At 41.1% G+C, this 19,660-nt stretch overlaps 1 protein-coding gene across 4 annotated transcripts in view; it reads right to left on the bottom strand.

The window, feature by feature from the left end:
• DCDC2 (doublecortin domain containing 2) overlaps positions 1 to 19,660 on the bottom strand; it is a 165,218-nt gene that overhangs the window by 126,093 nt on the left and 19,465 nt on the right. The gene's annotated exons all lie outside the window — the stretch shown is intronic.

Below are 19,660 nucleotides of genomic sequence, written 5' to 3'. Positions count from 1 at the left end.
AGGCAAGCCACGTCACCAACCGGTGTAGTCCTTCCTGCTAAGCTGTAGGATAAGGGGCTGGCATTTTGATCATCTCTAAATTCCCTTCAGGTTCTTGCATTCTCCAAAAATATTAAAGTGCTATTAAAATACAATTTACCTTGAAAAAAAAAAGGTTTTAAAATTAAACTGTGATAAATATGACCTTTCTAACCCTAAGTGTCAGAGTTGCTAAAGCTATTGGGGTCTCTGTGATTCGGGAGAAAGCATCCTTGTGTGCACCAAAATGTAATGGGTACACATATCCTCTCATAACTGCTAGAGTAGAGAAATACAGAAAATTGACTAGGTTAACTAGATTGTTGATAAAATCATCTATAAACTTCAGTTTCAATTGCTGACCAGGCGCCACATTAACAACCATGCACTTCCCAAAGCAAAGATGATAGTAATTAAATTTGAATCAACAAGAGTCAATGTTTCAAAAACGTCCTGAAGACCAGAAATGCTCCCCAACGGGGTGCAACACCCGACACCGTTCACAGCACACCAGCGACAGCACCGGCGTGCACTGTTCTATCTGAGAGGTTAAAAGGCTCGTCGTGACCACACATCACTACCTTCACCAGAATTATCTGATGTTCTAGTGCAGCAAGCTTGAGATCTTTTAAAGAAATATATTTTTCTTGGACTAAGACTACAACCTAAATTTAAAAATGTAGGCATGTTTCTCTCCTAAATTAATCCAGCCTCAAAAGTTCACGTCCTCGTTTCCCATTTTTGTTTAACTACTACACTTGCCTAATAGAAATAGTGATGAAATACATTTTTCCTTCTAGGAATACGCTTTAAGGTCAAGGTTTCAGGCTATAAAATAATACTTACCTACCTATGCTTTTTCTCAAATACCCAGCCCCATAAATCATCCCAGATAACTCATGTTTCTGTAGCTCCTTAGTAAGTACGTTCAAATGAAGGAACCTCCCAGGAATCACTGCACCCACATCAACCACCAACCATTACTGCAGTAGTTGTGGACACAGGAAGCACCCCAATGCCGAGAAGAAAGAAACCCGCCGAAGGGTGACACTTCCTCCAAAGGAATAGGCAAGTTCTAAGAGGCACCTCACATTATGAAATTTGAAGCTGTGTGCATTGAAATCATCTCAACGTCTCATAGTCTACCTGTCCGCATAGAGGGTCATTCAATGACATTTATCGCTTGGTCCAGTAAGTCAAGATCACTGTCCTCAGGAAGCCCATAGAATAGTAGATGGGGTCAGTAACAAACAAAATATAAGAAACTAAGCCAAAAACATATGTGATCAAAAACTGTGAAAAGGGCTCTGAAGAAAATGAAGCGGTCACAAGATGTGACAGAGGCGCAAACCTGTAGAGCCAGCAAGCGGAGCACGCTTACAAATGAAAAGGAGGCTGGAGCCCCTGGAGGGTAGTAGGTAAGAAGAGAGCTTACAGGCACAATACAGGGCCTCATAAGCCATGGGAGGAAGACTGGATTTTGGCCTATATGCAATTAGACTCTACTGCAGGTATTTTTGAAGATCATTCTGGCTGCTATATGGAGAGTAGATTGGAAAAAGCAACGGTGGAAGCGAGGAAACCAAAAAGAAAGTTGTTGAGTTATACAAGTGAGAGATGGCTTTTCCTAGGGGATGACTAAGAAGAAAGAGAAAAGTAGGTAAATCTGAAATATAAATTAGAGGTAGAAATTAGAACTTGCCAGAAGAAGCATCTGGATAGTGAGGGAGAGAGCTTGAGCAGTTGGGTACGAAATAGTTGCTATTAATGAGACTGAAGAGAAATTTGCACTGGCAGCAGAATCAAGAGTTTGGTTTTGGACATTACATTTGAAATGCCTATGAGACCTCCAAGCAGAGGTGTCATCCACACATGCAGGCTGGAGCTCACAGAAGAAGTCAGGGCTAGAGATACAAATTTGGGGATAATCAGCATATAGATGGCATATAAAACCTTGAGCCTGAATGAGCTCACCAAGGAAGGGAGTCGAAAGCAAAATGAGGGGCTCAAGACCAAGGTTGGAGTTGAACAATACAAGAGAAAAAATTCCAAAGAAGATGGAATGAAAGTAGACAGAGAAGTAAGAGGTGAACCAAAAGAATGCAATATTCCAGAAGCTCAGAGAGAAGGATCTGCTGCTAGGAGATAGATTAAGGTGTGGACAGGAAAACGCCCTCTGAGTTGGTCAACACAGACACCCTTGGAGAGCTTGACACGAGCATTGTATCAGGAATGCAAGAGCCAGAACCCTACTGAAGTGAGTTAAGGACTTGAAATGGAGGTAAAGGAGTGGTGAGGACTTTCTGCTTAGCATCAATTTCTGTAGGAAACAAGGAAGAGGCTTAGGATAAGCTGCTTGCCATATATATATATGGGACTTTGCTGACAAGAAGGGGCACAGGCTACGGTGGCTGAGCAAAGGAGAGGGAAGACTGAGCCTATGGACAGCAATTCACCACACCTGCACCAGGTCAGTGAGCTGGACATGCAATACAACTGGTACCTGGGAAAATTCATACTAAATTGCTGTCTTACTTTTCCGTTTCCAAGGAGATTGCTTGAACTATTTTTTTTTTATGGTGTTTTTTTTTTTTTTAATTGTTATGCAATTACAGTTGTATGCCTTTTCTCCCCATCCCTCTACCCCACCCCAGGTGAACCCACCTCCCTCCCCCCTCTCCACCCTCCCCCTTGGTTTTGTCCATGTGTCCTTTATAGTAGTTCCTGTAATACCCTCTTCCCACTATCCCCGCCCCCACCCCCCCACCCCCGCCCTGGCTATTGTTAGATTGTTCTTAACTTCAATGTCTCTGGTTATATTTTGTTTGCTTTTTTCTTCTATTGCTTATGTTCCAGTTAAAGGTGAGATCATATGGTACTTGTCCCTCACTTCCTGGCTTATTTCACTCAGCATAATGCTCTCCAGTTTCATCCATGCTGTTGCAAAGGGTATAAGCTCCTTCTTTCTCTCTGCTGCGTAGAATTCCATTGTGTAAATATACCATAGTTTTTGGATCCACTCGTTTGCTGATGGGCACTTCGGTTGCTTCCAGTACTTGGCTATTGTAAATTGTGCTGCTATGAACATTGGGGTGCACAGATTCTTTTGGATTGGTGTTTCAGTGTTCTTAGGGTATAATCCCAGCAGCGGAATTACTGGGTCAAAGGGCAGTTCCATTTTTAACAAGCCAGAGAAACACATGCCAAAATACTGTCAAATTCAAATGCTTTAAGAAAATCTAAACTACATACTCTCGAGAACAATCAAAAAACATCCCCCCAATGCTAGAAAATTTGAGGCAAAACTACATTATTGATAACATTTTAAATTAATATAATAGTTTTTCTAAACTCTGGAATTATGTACCTGGAAGCATAAAATGTGTTACATATGCTCTTTGACACTGAACTTCACACTGATTTATCCTGATAAAATAATTCAGAAGTAGAAAAACCTATATACATGAAGATGTTGAGTAGAAGATTACACAGTGAAAATAAGGGAAGTATCTAAATATAATTATATTAAGTGCAGTAATTTACAACATCAACTCAGTCAAACAGTATACATGCATTACTATCAAAAATGATGAAGACTACATAAATGTGAAAAATATGAGTAACAATCTAAATGAAATAGTGAAAAAGCTTTGCATAAATATGTAGTCTATGATAATAACTCTACTTAGGCATAGATAGGTCTATGTTTATCCACAAGTTTGGCTAAATAAAAAACAAAAATTTCTACATACATAGATACAGAAAGACAGACATATATGTAGAAAACCTGAAAAAGAATTTACAAAAATGAAATCCCATTGTTTGAATGCTTTACTTAGGGACAACATAGTTTTCACTCTAAAATTCTTTTACCTATTCTAAACTACTATTTTGATAATTAACTTTTAAATATATAATTTAAAAAATTGATTTTAGCAGGATGGTACTTGTGCATGAATAGACAAACAGGCCAGCGGAAGAGACTAGAAAGCCCAGAAATAGACCCAAGTGCATACACTGACAATTTAGTATATGACAAAGCAGGCATCCCAAATCACTGGAACAAAAATGGGCTTTTAATAAGTGGTGCTGAGACAGATGAGTAGCCCGGATATGCCTGGAAAAAGATAAAATTAGATATTCATCTCACACCATAGACAAGAGCAAACTCAAAATGGAACAGTGATATAAAAGTGAAAAATAAAACCACACAAGTCCCAAAAGAAAACATGAGTGAATTCCTCTTTCACATTGGTTTAGAAAAAGGATTTCTAATTATGACTCCAATAAATACTTACGAATTTGACCACATAAAAATAAAAAAATTATTTTCCATGACCATAAAACACCATAAGCAAAGTCAAAACACAACAAACTAGGAGAAAATATTAGCAAGATACACCACAGACAACTCATAGCCTTAATATATAAAGAGCTCTTAAAAATTGAATAATGATGGACCAAAACCCTGAAGTAGAGAAAAAGAAGTGAACTGACCAAAAAAAATCTGAAAGTGACACTTGAACACATGAAAATGTTCAAACTTTTAATCAGAGAAATGTCAATTAAAACAACACCAACATACAATTTCTTACCTATCAGATCGTTAAAAATATTGAAAAGCATGACAACACCTTGTTTTCCAGGCTGTGGAGACAGGTGCACTCATCACTGACGATGGGAATGTAAACTGGCTCAAGGCTTCCAGGGGGGAGCTTGGCGCTACCTACCACAACTACAGGTTCCCTTATCTTCTCACCCAGCGATTCCACTTCTAAGGATTCATTATAAACGTGCACCCCTGAGAATATAAAAGTACTTGTGTACGGGCTAATCCCTGCAGCACTCTTTGTAACTGCGAAGTGTTGGAAACCTGCTGCCCGCACACACAGGCGCGGGCGAGAGAAGTACATACGGCACAGCCATACAACGAGGGCTCTGAAGGCGCAGTGAAGGAGGAGGTGGTTGTGTACCTCTCTGGAGAGACTTCAGGAAATATTAAGTGAAAGATAAAGTGATAAAGAATATCTATACTGTGGGTCCTTCATGAAGGAAAGAAATTAAAAATACATCTGTGAGTGTGTGTAAATAGGATTCAAACAAGAAGGATAAAGTAGAGCTAAGGAAAGCGGTTTCTGGCAGGAAGTGGACAGGAACCAGTTGTAAAGAATGTGGGGATGGATGGACAGAGAGAAGGGACACGTCTCTCAGTGTATGCTTTGGTACAGAGTATGACTTTCAGGACTGAGGCAAATAATGAAAATCAAACATGATGTGTGGGGGGGAGGGACTCAAAATAGAACATAAACAGCAACAAATAAACCTAACTGTGTCACAAATAAACACAACCGCACTGAAACGGACAAGGAAGGAAACCAGTGACCTAAGTAACTGAGGAAACAGTGTTCTTACTTACACTGGAAGGATAAAGAGAAAAAGAACTATACAAGTGCTTACTCTACCTAACTAAATGTTTCTCAGAGAAGTATAGGTTAGCAATCCTAAAATATTTTGTGTGTACATTCAAACTGAACAAATACATACATTGTGGATAATGAGAGTGGGTTTTTCACTTTTAGAAAAGAAGTTACAAGTAAGGATTGCGGAAAGCTAGAATGAATTCTGTGGTGATGGTGTGGAACTGGAGGTGTCAGTATGAGCTCAGTTTTTTAAGTGAATATTTGCATATATACACAGATGGATAGAGAAATAAATGTAGATATACGAGGTGGAACCAAAAACTGAATTTATTTATAAAAAATTGTGTATTTATTCTTACATGTTTAAACTTCAGTCACCCTCAAAGTACCCTCCATTCGATGCAGTACACCTATCTAGACATTTTCCTCAAAACGGTTTTTAAACTCATGGATTTTGATTCCTTTTAGCACTCCTGCTGGTTTTTGTTTCACCTCTTCTACACTGGCAAAAAATATCCCTTTGAGGAGTTTGTCATCCAGAGAAACAAACAAAAACAAAGTCACTTGGGGTGAGGTCAGGAGAATAGGGAGGGTGGGACATGGGGGGGTCATGCCAATTTTGGTCAAAACTGCTGAACACTCAGCGCAGTGTGGGCAGGTGCGCTCATAAATCACCCATCATGAAATGGGCAAACACACCCTCCCTCACCTAGTGAAGGAAACCTGTACATAAGGGGCCCACCCTCCAGAAGATAATTCCGGTTTTAGGGTGTCCCCCTCATATGTATTTGCATACCTACATATATTTTCTTGACTTCTCAGCAGCAAGGAGCACACCTAATGCCCAGATGTTGGTTTCTAAATACCATTCTCCAATAAAAGGAGCTCGGACTGAAGAAGGAAAGTAGAAGACAAGCCTGGGACATTTCATGGTGCTCGAATGTAGTGACATGCTCAGCAATCAGCATGTTAAAAGGAATCAAAGGCCATTCTGAAAGAACTTCCAGTGGCCAAAGCACGGATAATTTAAGTAATAAAATGAATAATGACAGTATTGGATTTTAACCCAGAGAATAAAATAAATATCCGTGAGTCTATACTGATATAAATACATGATTAAATAAATAAAGAGAATAGACAAGTCTTCTATACAAAGAATTCCAACTAATAAATGGATAAGGAAAGATGGAAACAGAAAATTATCAATAGACAAACATCACAAGTAAGTTTTACAGGCAAGACTCATCCGTGGATAATAGAATTTGGGGGTGAGACCCTGAGTGAGGAGGAACAGCATACTTGCATGCTCTCCAGTTATCTCCCCACAAGACGCTTACTAATTAATCACAAAGGAAAACCAGTGACTCTGCAGTGAGGAAACCGGGCAGACACCACCTTAACCAACTGATCGGAGTGAGCATGTCCCGGAAGAGGGCATATCCACATCAGGTATCCAGAGGACAAATACAAACTCAGAGGATTAATTTCCCCCTGGTGAAAACAAGAGATTTCACCCCTCCCACTTTTTTTCTCAGCAGCAAACCTTGCCGTTGTAAGCACTTTCTCCTCCCTTTGAAATATATATAAAATCCTTTTGAAGATCAGATATGCTTTTGTCACCTTTATGACCCAGGAATGTCTTTCTCAAGGACCTAGGATGTCAACTTCAAGGGAAATAACACCCCTATTTCCCAGTTTCTGTGGGAGGATGGGAGCTTAACTTTGGTCGACACCTTGCTCGAAGTTGCAAAACTACTTCCTGTCCTAAAGTTGTGGGCAGCTTACCTTCTGGATAAATCCGATTAGCTAACACAGACGGTCACCGCAACAACCAGGCGACACGGAACGAACTGTGCCAGATGGGGCTGTCAAGTCCTCTACAGAGGGAGCGGTTACAGTTTGTCGGGAGAACCTGCTTGCCGCGGGTCACATCCGCTTGGCGACATAAACGGGTGAGATCTCTTTCCATCTCTGCAGTCTCTTAGTGGACTGGCTGTGATGTGTATCATATTCTGGTTTAACACTTACTTGATAATAAAAGTGATTGCTTTCTTTATTCAACAGTAAGAGTGTTTTCTTCCTATACTACCTCCGTGGAGAGGATTTCTGGATTAGGAGATTTTGGGTTTAATTCTATTTCCCCAACACTGCCCTCTGATATGATGGACTGAACAGGACACAACATCACCTTCCTGTATTCTTGCCAAAAAATAACCTCAGCCCAACCACAATAAAATATCAGACAAGACCACATTGAAGGACATTCTACAAAATAACTGACCTTCAAAGTTCTCAAGGTTATGAAAAACTGGAGGAACAGTAACATGAAGAGAAACTAGGAAACTGGACACTAAATGCAGTGTGAGAACCTGGATTGAATCTTGGATCAAAAAAAAAGACATCAGCGCAGAAACTGGCAAAATTCAAGTAAGGTCTGTAAAGTAGGTGATTGTACCAATTTTAATTTACTGTTTGCAAGAACTTGACTATGGTTATATACGATGTTAACAGAGGAAGCGGACTGAAGTAAGGCATATAAGGAATTATCTGTATTGTCTGGCACTTTTGTCTAAAGTTATTTCAAAATAAAAAGTTACATGTAATGTTTAAACTAAATGTAACTAAACATCTGACACACAGGAAACCGTCCCTGTCCTGTCCTCACCTCCCTCGCCCTGTTTTCTCCCAATAATCGGCCACCACTTAAAGTGTAAAAAAAAAAACAAAAACAAAATACCTCCTGAGACACTCAACAATGGTTTTCATTTGTAACTAAAATAAAATTAAACACTTCTGTCATGTGACTGAATTTGGCTTTGGGTTTAGTTTCAAAGAAACTTGAGCCTCTATTCTTCGTGAAGCCAAAAGACAGATTGAAATGAACAACCAAAAAAAAAAAAAGTCAAGCTAAATTTGACACTAAGTTATTTCTTGAGACACTGTAACAGAGAAGAAAGCTCAGCTATCTCCTGAAGATCAGTCATGGGTTTTGTCACTGATGTTCCAAAGGAGGGGTGTCTTTTTTCACATACCAGGCTTACTAGCTCAGAACAATAAGAAACAATGGTTTGTTGTTAACCAGTGAACCCTTGCTCAATGGGGAAAATATTTACATTCCTTGGAATAGAACTTGGTCAAAGAAACTCACTTCATACCAAAACTGCACCATCCCGGAGGTCAAAGCACATGACGAAGATCAAAAAGAATGTTCAAGTTCAGCGAGGGTTTTTCTTAATTAAGAGCTTAAGAAAACCTCCAAAAGTGACAGTTCAAGGCTATCGATGGCACAGTGACCCTCCTTGTGTACTCAGCCCACTGTGAACTTATCTCCAGCCTGCTCCCCATGAAATACATTCACCTGAGAACAGAAAATGAAGGTGAGTGCAACTCTTTTAAAGACAAAACATGAAGAAATTAAATCTGTATTTGGCCTATCAAGACCTAAGACCTGAAAAAAGAAAAGAAAAGAAACCCAAAAAACAAGTTTTATGCTTTTTGTCTCACTTGTAACTGTTAGCAAGAACATCAAATTTCATTTTCTCTTTTTGTCCCATCTTTTGTTATATTTTGCTTCCTTTTCTATCTGGATTGCTTGAGTGACTATAGAAGGTCCAGCAGAAGTAACACCACTGAGTGTGGTTGGCAGGGTATGTGAATGTCTCACACGAGAGGGACAGCAATTTGAACATTTCACCTAAAATGTCATATGGTGTGCTCGAGTGTGATATTGTTATGTTACAGGATTACATGCGTGTGATTTGTAATAAAGGATTTTTATGTGCCCTGGCTGGTGTGGCTCAGTGGATTGAGCCCCAGCCTGCGACTCAAAGGGTCATGGGTTAGATTCCTCATGGTGGCATGTGTCCAGGTTTTGGGCTAGGTCCCCAGTTGGGGACGCAACCACACACTGATGTTTCTCTCCCTTACTTTCTCCCTCCCTTGCCCTCTCTCTAGAAATAAACAAATAAAATCTTTTTTAAGAAGCAATGTTTCTCAACCGTTTGTTAAAAAAAAAAGACTTTTATGTAATAAAAGGGGCGTTAATTATGCTGGACCCTGTAGTTCATTAAAGAGCCTTGGCACTCTGGAATCTAAAATATTTCAACAAAATCAAAGACAACAAACACAGGAGAGAGAAGAAAGGATTTCACATCAAATGCAATTAACTAACGCCGAGTTCATTTTACTCCCAATCTGCCTGCTGCAGGGAAAGCCTTGGAATCCTGGGGTCCCTGAAGTGAACCTCACTTCTCAGAATAATCCAAAACCAGAATCTCCAGAGCCACCTGGCCCAAACTCAAATACTCCACCTAGGAGTGAGGGAGCAAGACGCCCACTTCCTCACTTTATGCCCCTTTGTTTCTCCAATTTGCAGGCCACCATCTTCAGCTACTCCATGAAGAGTGTTTGCACTCCGGTAAATAACAAATCGTGAAGTCCTCCTGGTGACAGGGAGAGCAGCCTGGAAAGCAGGTCGTGACGCCCTATGGAGGACTCTGAAAGACATAAGCCTCCATCGGCTGCCCAGCATGGAAGGACCACTTAGACCTCAGCTCCCGTCTGCAAAGGCAGCCGGGGCTTTTGCCCTCTGTTCCGAGAGACTAGAGGTCCCTCACAGTGTAACCTAATGTACACACATGCACAGCCTCGCAGGTAGCCTTGCCCAGACTAACTTTTATTTAGAATTCATAACTTTACTTAGGTTTACCTGTAAACCACTCAGATCACACGAAGTGCTGTAAGGTTGGCATAATCACACCCTGTGATTTGCTACGAGTTTAACCAACAGGGCTGAGACTTAGACTTTCTTCCATACCTATGCCATCCCTCACATGGACCATTGCCGGACCTGCCTTGTCAGGGAAATGCCAGAATGATTTGCAGAACCAGCGAGCGGATCCCGCTCAAACCTCCTGGGGCTGGCAGAAGGGGCGGGAGGACCCTCTACTGACCTCCTCATGAACTTCTCTCATTCTGGCCTCACTGCAATACTAAAATCTCCTCCCGGGGCAAAGAGTTTCCACCACTTTTGAACATGTAGTATATGTATAAGCATGTTTTTGAGCTGCAAGGATGTCCCCGTCTGTACATGTGATGACAAAGCTCACCGTATATGCAAAATTTCCTTGAATAAAAATGAACCCGATCTTTGGGGAAACGACCCTCCCCGCTACCCTCACCCCACCCCTGTGTATCTTTGCATGCTGGCATGCCATAACGCACGTTCCTTCTCACAAAATCTTCTTGAAGCTGTCTGTTTGGCTGGCAGCTACTGGGTAGCTGGACCCAGTTCGGCCTGGTAACAACGCCCTGAAGACACCAGCAGGGAGCCCTGGTGCCGTCCTCTCTGCAAGGTGGTCGCACGGACCCGAATAAAAAACTCAGGTTACGTTAGCACCACGTTCTACTCCAGAAGTTTTCTGCAAATGTGTTCCATAAAATTTTCTGTAATTCCAAGGCACATTTAGCAGGTGCATTTTATTATTTTTTTAAATAAATCGTTACAGAAAATCCAGAACATTTTTCTTACTGCACATCTCTTCTTTGTTGCCCCACTCATCTCTCAGCCTACAGTGAGGCTTATTCCTTAGCGTGGCAGCAAGGCCTGTCCACAGAAAACAAATATGTAGGTACAAGGGCAAGATAAATTACATTTATTTTACCACATCCCTCACTTTTAATAAAATTAGGGAGACTTAAAATGGTTTTTCAGTCTCAAAACCTCCTGATTCTTACTACCGTGACATTCACTTGCCATTTTTTCAGGCCTCCCTTACTCACTACTATATTGAATCCCAGAACAAAAGCTAATATAATTTTTCATTATTACCATCATATATGGCAATATAGAATTTGATCAAGTTTCACACAAAGTTCTAAAACAGGAAGGAAGGAAGGGAGAGAGGAAGGAAGGAAGGAAGGAAGGAAGGAAGGAAGGGAGGGAGGGAGGGAGGGAGGGAGGAAGGATGGGAGGGAGGGAGGAAGGGGCACACCGAGGTCATTGAAGAAACATGTGCACTTAGGCTAATCTGCAATTTTGTTAGCAAGCACACCTACACAAAACTTCCAATTCTCTCTGTTCATGGAGAAGAAAAGGGATATGAATAACCAAAGTGCTGGCCAATCCAAAAGTCACTTAAAATTAAAACCCATTAAATCAGCCCTTTTCATCTTGCCAACACCGTATGTGTACATTCTCCCTTTCTGAATCAAGCTAATGTCAAAGTGAGTCTTCAGGTTTAGGGCATGTCAACCAACGAAAGGACACCCTCTGGACAACTGCACAAAGATATAATTATACCTATAGTGAAAACAAATATAGGAAAGAGGCCAAAGCTTATCTACCAGAAGAAAGAAAATATCATCATCTATAAAATATCATCAGCAATAAAAACCAAGAATAAAAATAAACAAGTAAGAAAGCATGGAGAGCACTTGCATCCTCGTGTAACACCTACCACACTGTATTCTGCTAACAGTATCTGTGGGCCGCTGTCTCCCCAGACAGACAGCTCGCTGTGGGGATGCAGGGACTGCGCTTCACCGTCACTCTGCCAGTGTGGCCCAGTACCTGGCACAGTGCAAGCAACCACAGCAGACACCTGTGGTGTCCTCCGTATGACCGTGAACACGTCGGTCAGGGCTCCTGGACTGTAAGAGCTTACAATGAACAGGAGTGCATGTGTTTGACGAGTTGAGTTGAACTGAATTTCAAGGAAACCTAGGTTAGAAAAGGTATTGTAACAACCGATTCACAACTGAGGAAACTGAGTCCCGAAAGCAACATAACCCAGGATTTTTGACTATAAACCCTGAGCTCATTCTATTTTATATAAAATGCTGTTTGAGTTTCTATTGACACTTTCTTTGTTAACCTACTTACTTGAAACTAATCTCTTCAAATGCCTTCAGGGTCTTTACAAACTGGCAGCACGTGATGTGCCTGCATTCCACACACACAGTTCCCACCGCAGCAACTCACTTTCATCAGTCTGTCAACGCTATAATCTTATACCAAAGACACGGGATGTTGCCAGTAAACAAAATGAATATTCTCTAAATAAAAGAATTTTTAAAGCAACCAGTGTTCTCATTTGTCTTTCCTCTTGCACTTATGACTTTCTGTTTAATACATATTTTACTTGATTTATACTTTAATGCCCAACATTTATTACTCCCCAACAGATGGCTAAAATGACAAGCCCAAGAAAATAAAACCTAGATTCATGTTCTTCCACTTTCAAGAAGAAAGCGTACACTACTTTCTGAGTGAGACATACATTGCCTGACAATAAACAAGAAGAGTTCGTGTGTCACAGCTGCCTACAAATGTTACTTGTTCAAGAACCAAAGAGGAACGCTTTCTCCAAGAGCGTACATCTCTCCCTATACAAGTATACAGAGACGTGACAATATTTCCTGCTCAGGTCACGGAGTGATGCTACATAGCCTGCCTTTTGGCAATGAGTTGTCAACAATGAAGATTTTAAAGTGAATTCCCCTGTGTAGATTTGCCTTTACAGGTTATTAGATCTCCAGATAATAAACAGTTTGGATTCCTGTAAAATACGCTAAAAGAGATTTTTGAACTGGCTGTGCTTTGGACATCAGACTATGCATGCAATGCTTATGAATACAACTGACTGGGGCCACAACTTATATAAATACCTGTGCACGGAGGGGGCTTGAGAATCACTGCTTTGGGGACGTGTTAAAGCCAAAGTGCGTTTCTATCAAGTCTGTGGCCCGTGGCCTATCGTACCCCAGAGGTCCACAGCCCAAACTAGGGGCCAGCACAACCATGAACTGTTACATTTTATGCCCTTGCTCATGGCCTTCTCACCCTACCCTCAGTAAGTGTACTGAACTACCGATATTCCAAGAGCCAGCTCCTCTCTGAGGAGTCCTTTCTCCGATCCCCTTGGCATGGAATCTTAACTGCATCTCCCCTGCATGCTCATCAGCATCGGGCTCACCTAGCACCCTGGTGCACGTTCACATCTGTGTGCACATCTGTCGTTTCAGCTACACAACAAGCTAATCCCTGGAAAGTAGGAGCCACATATTTCCCATTTTCACACCCATCACCTGACATTGGGTAGATATTCACTTAGTATTTCTTATCACAGTGCCAAGGCAAATATAACTCTTTTCTGGTTTCCAATAAGGAAATTGTACTTTAGTCCCAAAATCAGGATTAAAACTCAGTCCTGTTTGGCCCAAAATCCATGTTCTTTCCACTATGCCATGCCATCTCTCAACAAAACACTGCGAAACTGAAGCGTTCAAATAAAGACAGATGGACATTCCCTACTGACAAAAGCTCATAAATTAAGGTTCGGAAAGCTCAGTTAGACAAGATAAACTTAGTTTCCCACAATGTACATAGATCTGTAGTAAGCAGGGAGACATACAAAATAATAAACAACACAAAGAGGGGAAAGTTTACCACCATTCCCCTTGCACGTAATATACACTTCTTGGGAAGCCTTTACAAGTGTGTTTGCTTGTTTCTTTAAGTATAAAGTATCATATTAAGAAAAAAATAAGTTCAGTTAAATCTTTTGTCAACTTAGTTTTATTGAAGGATTAGTTGGACAAATACCACTGAGTTTCAACTCCTCATTTTTACCCCGCAATTCCAAAATCACAAAGGGAAGGGGAGGAGGAGTGCCGATAACTCGGAACCAGGGGTGGAGATATGGAGCTGAGGCAAAACTTAACATTAGCCCTCTTACGTTCCCAGCGGAGTGGAACTGGAGAGGGCTCCCTTCTATCACCCCAAAGTCAGGATCAGCCTTTTCCATGATGAATCCATGTTTCACTACCAGAGGCCTAGCTTACTTTGTGCCTTCATCTTCTTCAGTACAAATAACTGAAAGGGGCCGTGAGAGGACACAGAACCAGTCCCCCACGAAACGCTGAGGCTTCCCTGCTCTGTTTTCTCTCCCATCGGCACTGGATTTGAAATGAAGAAATGAGTGAATACGTGGGGAGAGGGGCTTGTCTGTGTTCAAGTGTCCGTGCTGTGTTCCTTTTCATCTAATTGTAGCACTTACATGATATGAAATACTACAAAATAAAAAGCATATTCATTTAAGAAAGCCAGTCTCTTACACTTTCTTAGATATGGAGATAAAAATAATAAACTACTTAAACCTTTCAATGAAAAAGAATGACACTTCATGCAATGTTAGTTCCTACTAAAATCTTCAGTGACACATTACCAGGGACTGTGTAATTATTTTTTTTAAGTTCCACTAAATCTCCTTCAGAATTACTGTATGCCAATTAGCAATAACCATAAACTAGAAGCCAATTTTCTTTGCAAGGAATAGCTAGTCAATTCCTGGCTGATTCCTCCTGGTATTACTTCCATTATGAGCACTCAGAAGAATAACTGTTTGGCTGGCTTGTTGTTGCAATTAGGTTTCTAGGTTACCAACTACCAAACAACCCTGGGCTGAAAGTAACTTCCAGACATGCTGTTCCAAAGACTCTAAAACCAGCCATAGGCATCAAGAGATAAACTGCAATCTTCACCCCCATGTGGAGCAGAATAACAAACCAAAGGAAAGGGTCACCCTGTACAAACAGGATTGGTTGGGCAACCTTGCACTAAAAAGTCTTCCTGTCTGGCTTTAAAAGAGGAGGAATTTGGCCTCCTAAACTATCTGAAAACTTGGCCTTTTAAAATGGACCATCAGGAAGAACACTTAAGAATTTTTATTATGTAAATGTGCTTTGCTAATGTAGAAGCAAGGCTATCTTCTTGATTCAATGCTAGGCCATCTGTCTTGAATACTATAGTCAAATAGGATCCCACAACTCAAGAGGGACGGAGAGGATTTGGAAGGAAAGAGTCAGGAGAACCACAGCCACGGAGGGGCAGGGAGTGGGATACACAAGGACTGATGTTTTCAATGGACACTATTCAGTCTGAATAAGGGAAGGCCTGGCTGGGGGTTAGTATACATTTTTCTACCCTGTGATGAACTCTTCTGTAGCACAGAGGTGCCCAGTTGTGATCCCAAAAGGCTTAAACTGCAGTTTTAGAAACTAGGTATTGTCATCGTTACAGTGAATTACATTTAAAGCACTGGACCATTTTCCCTACTCTGCAAATACAATATTCGAGGAGAAAAGGAATACTGAGATAAAAGGCAAAAATCAGATCCCCACTCCCTCCTCGTCCTTTCCAGTTTGATAAACATACGCTGGTGTCTATCAGCTTGCCTTCTTGTGTTCCCAGCCCCTCAAGATGTCTCCCTTCTTTTACTCAAACAGCAGCTGGAATCTCACCCATTCTCCAAAATCTTCCCTATCTAACAGAAGATGGAAGAGAATTCTCTCTGGTGAGCTGTAATTCCCCCTGCTCGCCCTTCACTCACAGCCTTATAGTAGGCATCGAGCCACTGCCCGGACACGATGTTAATAAATCAATCTAAGTCTTAGTCCAGTGTTTTTAACTTGTCTTATATTGTATCAGCACTTCTGGTATTACATTACATGCTCCTAAATGACTGCCTCTCTCTTCTTGATAAGCAACCAGGCACAGTGGCATGAGGACGCTGAGACGGGGCGAGAAAGGAGCAGACTTGCCCTCACACAGTGCAAACGCTTTGATATAAACAGCTTTATTTTGTAACTCCATGTGGTCTTTATTAATTTATTTAAGTAACAATTGACAGGTGCCTGCTTCTGAAAAGAAAATGTGCTTCAGATCAGTTAGGAAAACACTCTTTATGTGGTTTAAATAACAAATGAAACCGACACATTCTTTTCTGAAGTTGCAGCTCTAATAAATATATGAAAGTCTTTCACATTTATTCATTTCTAAATATACACATCATCTACCATATCTGAAGGAAACAGAACTTACTTTTGCCAAATTACTAACGATTTCTCTCCCCACAAGTCTTTCGGTTAGATAGGAGGATTTTATATCATATTCTCCTCCATGACCACAAGTAATTTTAGCACACCCTTCTTCGAGAACTGGCAACAGGAAATTCTATGTTCTCTAATTAAGATGGGTGGCACATGTAAAATGGTAATATGGTAAACCCAACCCTTTGTGAGACAGCAATCGCTAACCACGGAGCAGCCGGTGACGTCCAGAGGGCGTTTCGATCAGCGTGGTGCCTCGGGCACTCGCCACTCGTTCGGCAGCCTTCTCACTCAGTAAATGTGGCTACTTGTAACTTGTTTTAGCTGACCTCTAACTTTGACTCCCTGGTATTTCATTCATTTTCCTAGCCAAAGCATAATTCATGTCAACTTAGAAAACCATTTACTAAAATGATATGGAGTACTTTTTGCCAAAATTAACATGTTAATAAAAAATGTTAAGAACTACAAGTCAACTGAGCTGTGGGTAGGGGTCAACAATGCACATACTTGACCCAGAGATACAGAAATAGAAAACAAGATGTTAAACACCCTGGAAAGAGAAGAAGTGCGAAGCTGGATGCTGAAGTTTTCTTTTTTTTACAATCCTGTTTAATAAGCAAAGTAAAGGCTAGGAGGGGAACATGCAAGAAAGTCGAAGATTAGTAAATAAAGTGGGAGGATAAAGAAACGAAGAGAAGATGGGAGAATTTAAGAGGGGTGGAATGGAGATCTCCAAAATGCTGAATATAAGACATGAAGAAAAAGAAAAAATATTTGGAAAAACTGTAAATGTGAACTAATTAAAAAAATAAGCACAGAAGCTAGTAAATAATTATATTTAGAATTAATATCTCTCTAGTACTTATATCCAAATATGTACATTTAGATATAAAAATATACTTAGAAATACCTAAATGCTTTTATATAATGTATTTTATCATAATTATATAAAATCATTTTAATTATCTGCATATGAATATTCAAATTTATCAGATTAAATTATACATGTTAATAATATGTTTCTACACAATTCAAGTGACAATTCCTATTTCTAAAGATCTAATTCAAAGAAGGAACATGGTTCCTTCATGTTCTCTCCCTGTATTGGCAATACTCTCCGGAAAAAATACCCCAGAACAGAGTGGTGCTTCCTCAGCAATCAGAAAACCAAGAATGAGAAACTGTTTACAGATTGCAATAAACTGTGTATATAGTGTAGTTAATTCTGGAAGCAATTAAGTGAACAATCGGTTCTTCATTTCAAGGAACAAAGGAGGAGAGCCTGTGTGGTAATTCAGAAAGCAAACACCAAACACACTGACACCTGGTATGCAAAACCGTATCTAAGAGCCGTAAGCAGAAGAAATGCCTCATGTGGCAGGCTATGTGTTCCAAAAATGACCACAGCAATATTTCTGGCCTACGTTCTTTTCTAGAGTCTTGCCAATCCCCATCTACAAGCAAAGTTTATTTCCCTTCCCTGAAAACCTGGACAGGACTTTGGAATGCCTGGAGGAACAGAGGGCCACGGCAGTGACACCCGTGACTTCTAAGTGGCACATTCCCCCTCCCCCTCATCACTGGCCCTTGGAACCCCACCACCACTCTGTGAAGAGACCCAATCTAGCCCACATGGAGAGACCACACGGAAAGCGCAGGTACAGAAGAACTGAGGCCTGGCTGAAGGCCAACATTAGCCACCACTCGGTGGGGGAACAAGCCTTAAATGATTCCGGCATCCAGCCTTCAAGTCCTCAGCCAGGGCCGCAGACTTCCTGCCCTGGACAAACACCACCTCTGACGCGTCCTCCCCGAGCTCCTGACACACAGGATCTGTGGTCAAGATAAACCACTGTTTGATGATGCTAAGTTTGGGGGCAAGTTATTATACATCCTTAATAACTAGAGAACTTTGTTTTTAGAAAAATCTAAACATATTTTAACATGAAGGAAACAGTGGTATTAAAGGCAAAAACTGAGTACAGTCATTTTCCTGTACCAGGAAAGCAGCATGACTATTTTTTTTTAATGCTATATGGCAGACTCTGTGTTTGACCCTGGAGTGGTGCCGTGGTACAAAGGTGAGTATAAGCAGGTGTAATACCTGATCTCTTGAAGTTTACAACCCATAAAGAGAAACAGACTTCAATCAACTATTCAACTCCACAAACGTACATTCAACAGTGACAAGGGCTACAAAGCAGAAAGGCCCAAAGCCAACCAATAGTATGGAATTTGATCTAGTTAGAAAGATTACAGAGGGCTTCCCTGTGGAAATGACACTTGAGCTGGGGTAAGTATGAGCTAAAGAAAGGAAGGGAGGGATGGGGGGAAATATTCCAAACTCAGAGGACAGAGATGCACAAAGGCCCTGAGAGAAGAGGTAGGCTGGGTTACACCATGGACTGAAGGAGGCTGGAAGTCATGGAACGTCGCTTTCATTGCGTTCTAGTCTTCCAGGCCGGCCCAAACTGCATCCCGGTTCGTGGGCGCAGGGGGAATAGACTCTACCTCTTGACAGGAAATGTCACAGTCAGAGAAAACGAAGCAAAAGGAAGGATTAGGAGAATGGGTCTGGAAGAATATGAAGGCACAAGAACACACAGGGCATTATCTGTCGGATTTTAATTGACCAGCACTGGGAAGTAAAGAATACATCTTACACTGCAACCTACTTTGTGTGCACACACACACACATACACACACACACTAAATCAAAATCAGTTTCACAAAACAGTACCCTCACTACCTGTGCTACAATCTGATTTAATCTATTTTACGCATATGTATGTGTATATATAATACATTATAACATATATAAAAATTGATTTTCAATGTACTCAAGGGTCATGGCCTGAAGTTGGAGAAACACTGAAACACTGCTGTAAGGCCTTCTAGGTGAAGGTATACATCTCTATGAAAGTCACGGCAGAATTTCAGTTGTGGGGCACAAGGAGACCAGGCAGAAGGACTACTGAGATAAGTCAGGCAAGATATGAGAGCAGCAAGGGAAGTGTAGTAAATACTTGTCGAATTTTGGCTTTCTAGCATCTGAATGTGCTTTCTACCTGAACAGAGTTCCCACCACAAGAAACCTGGGGAGAAGCAGACCCCACCACCAAACACAGAATGTAAAAAGGGCCGATGTTCACTTTACTAGCCCTATTACAGGGAAGCTTCCAGAACATGACTTTGCTTGACCCAACAGCCCCACCCAGGGCTTTCCACCAGTACTAGTAATACAACAAAGCAGAGAAGGTGGAAGTGTGCCCTCGAGCAGCAAAGTCCAACTTCCCCAGGGGGTGCATGCAGCATCCACTTCAAGAAGT

The sequence above is a fragment of the Desmodus rotundus genome, chromosome 3 (genome assembly GCF_022682495.2).
Source record: "Desmodus rotundus isolate HL8 chromosome 3, HLdesRot8A.1, whole genome shotgun sequence".
In the NCBI taxonomy this organism is placed as follows: Eukaryota; Metazoa; Chordata; class Mammalia; order Chiroptera; family Phyllostomidae; genus Desmodus; species Desmodus rotundus.
This window is presented reverse-complemented; position numbering and strand designations above follow the sequence as displayed.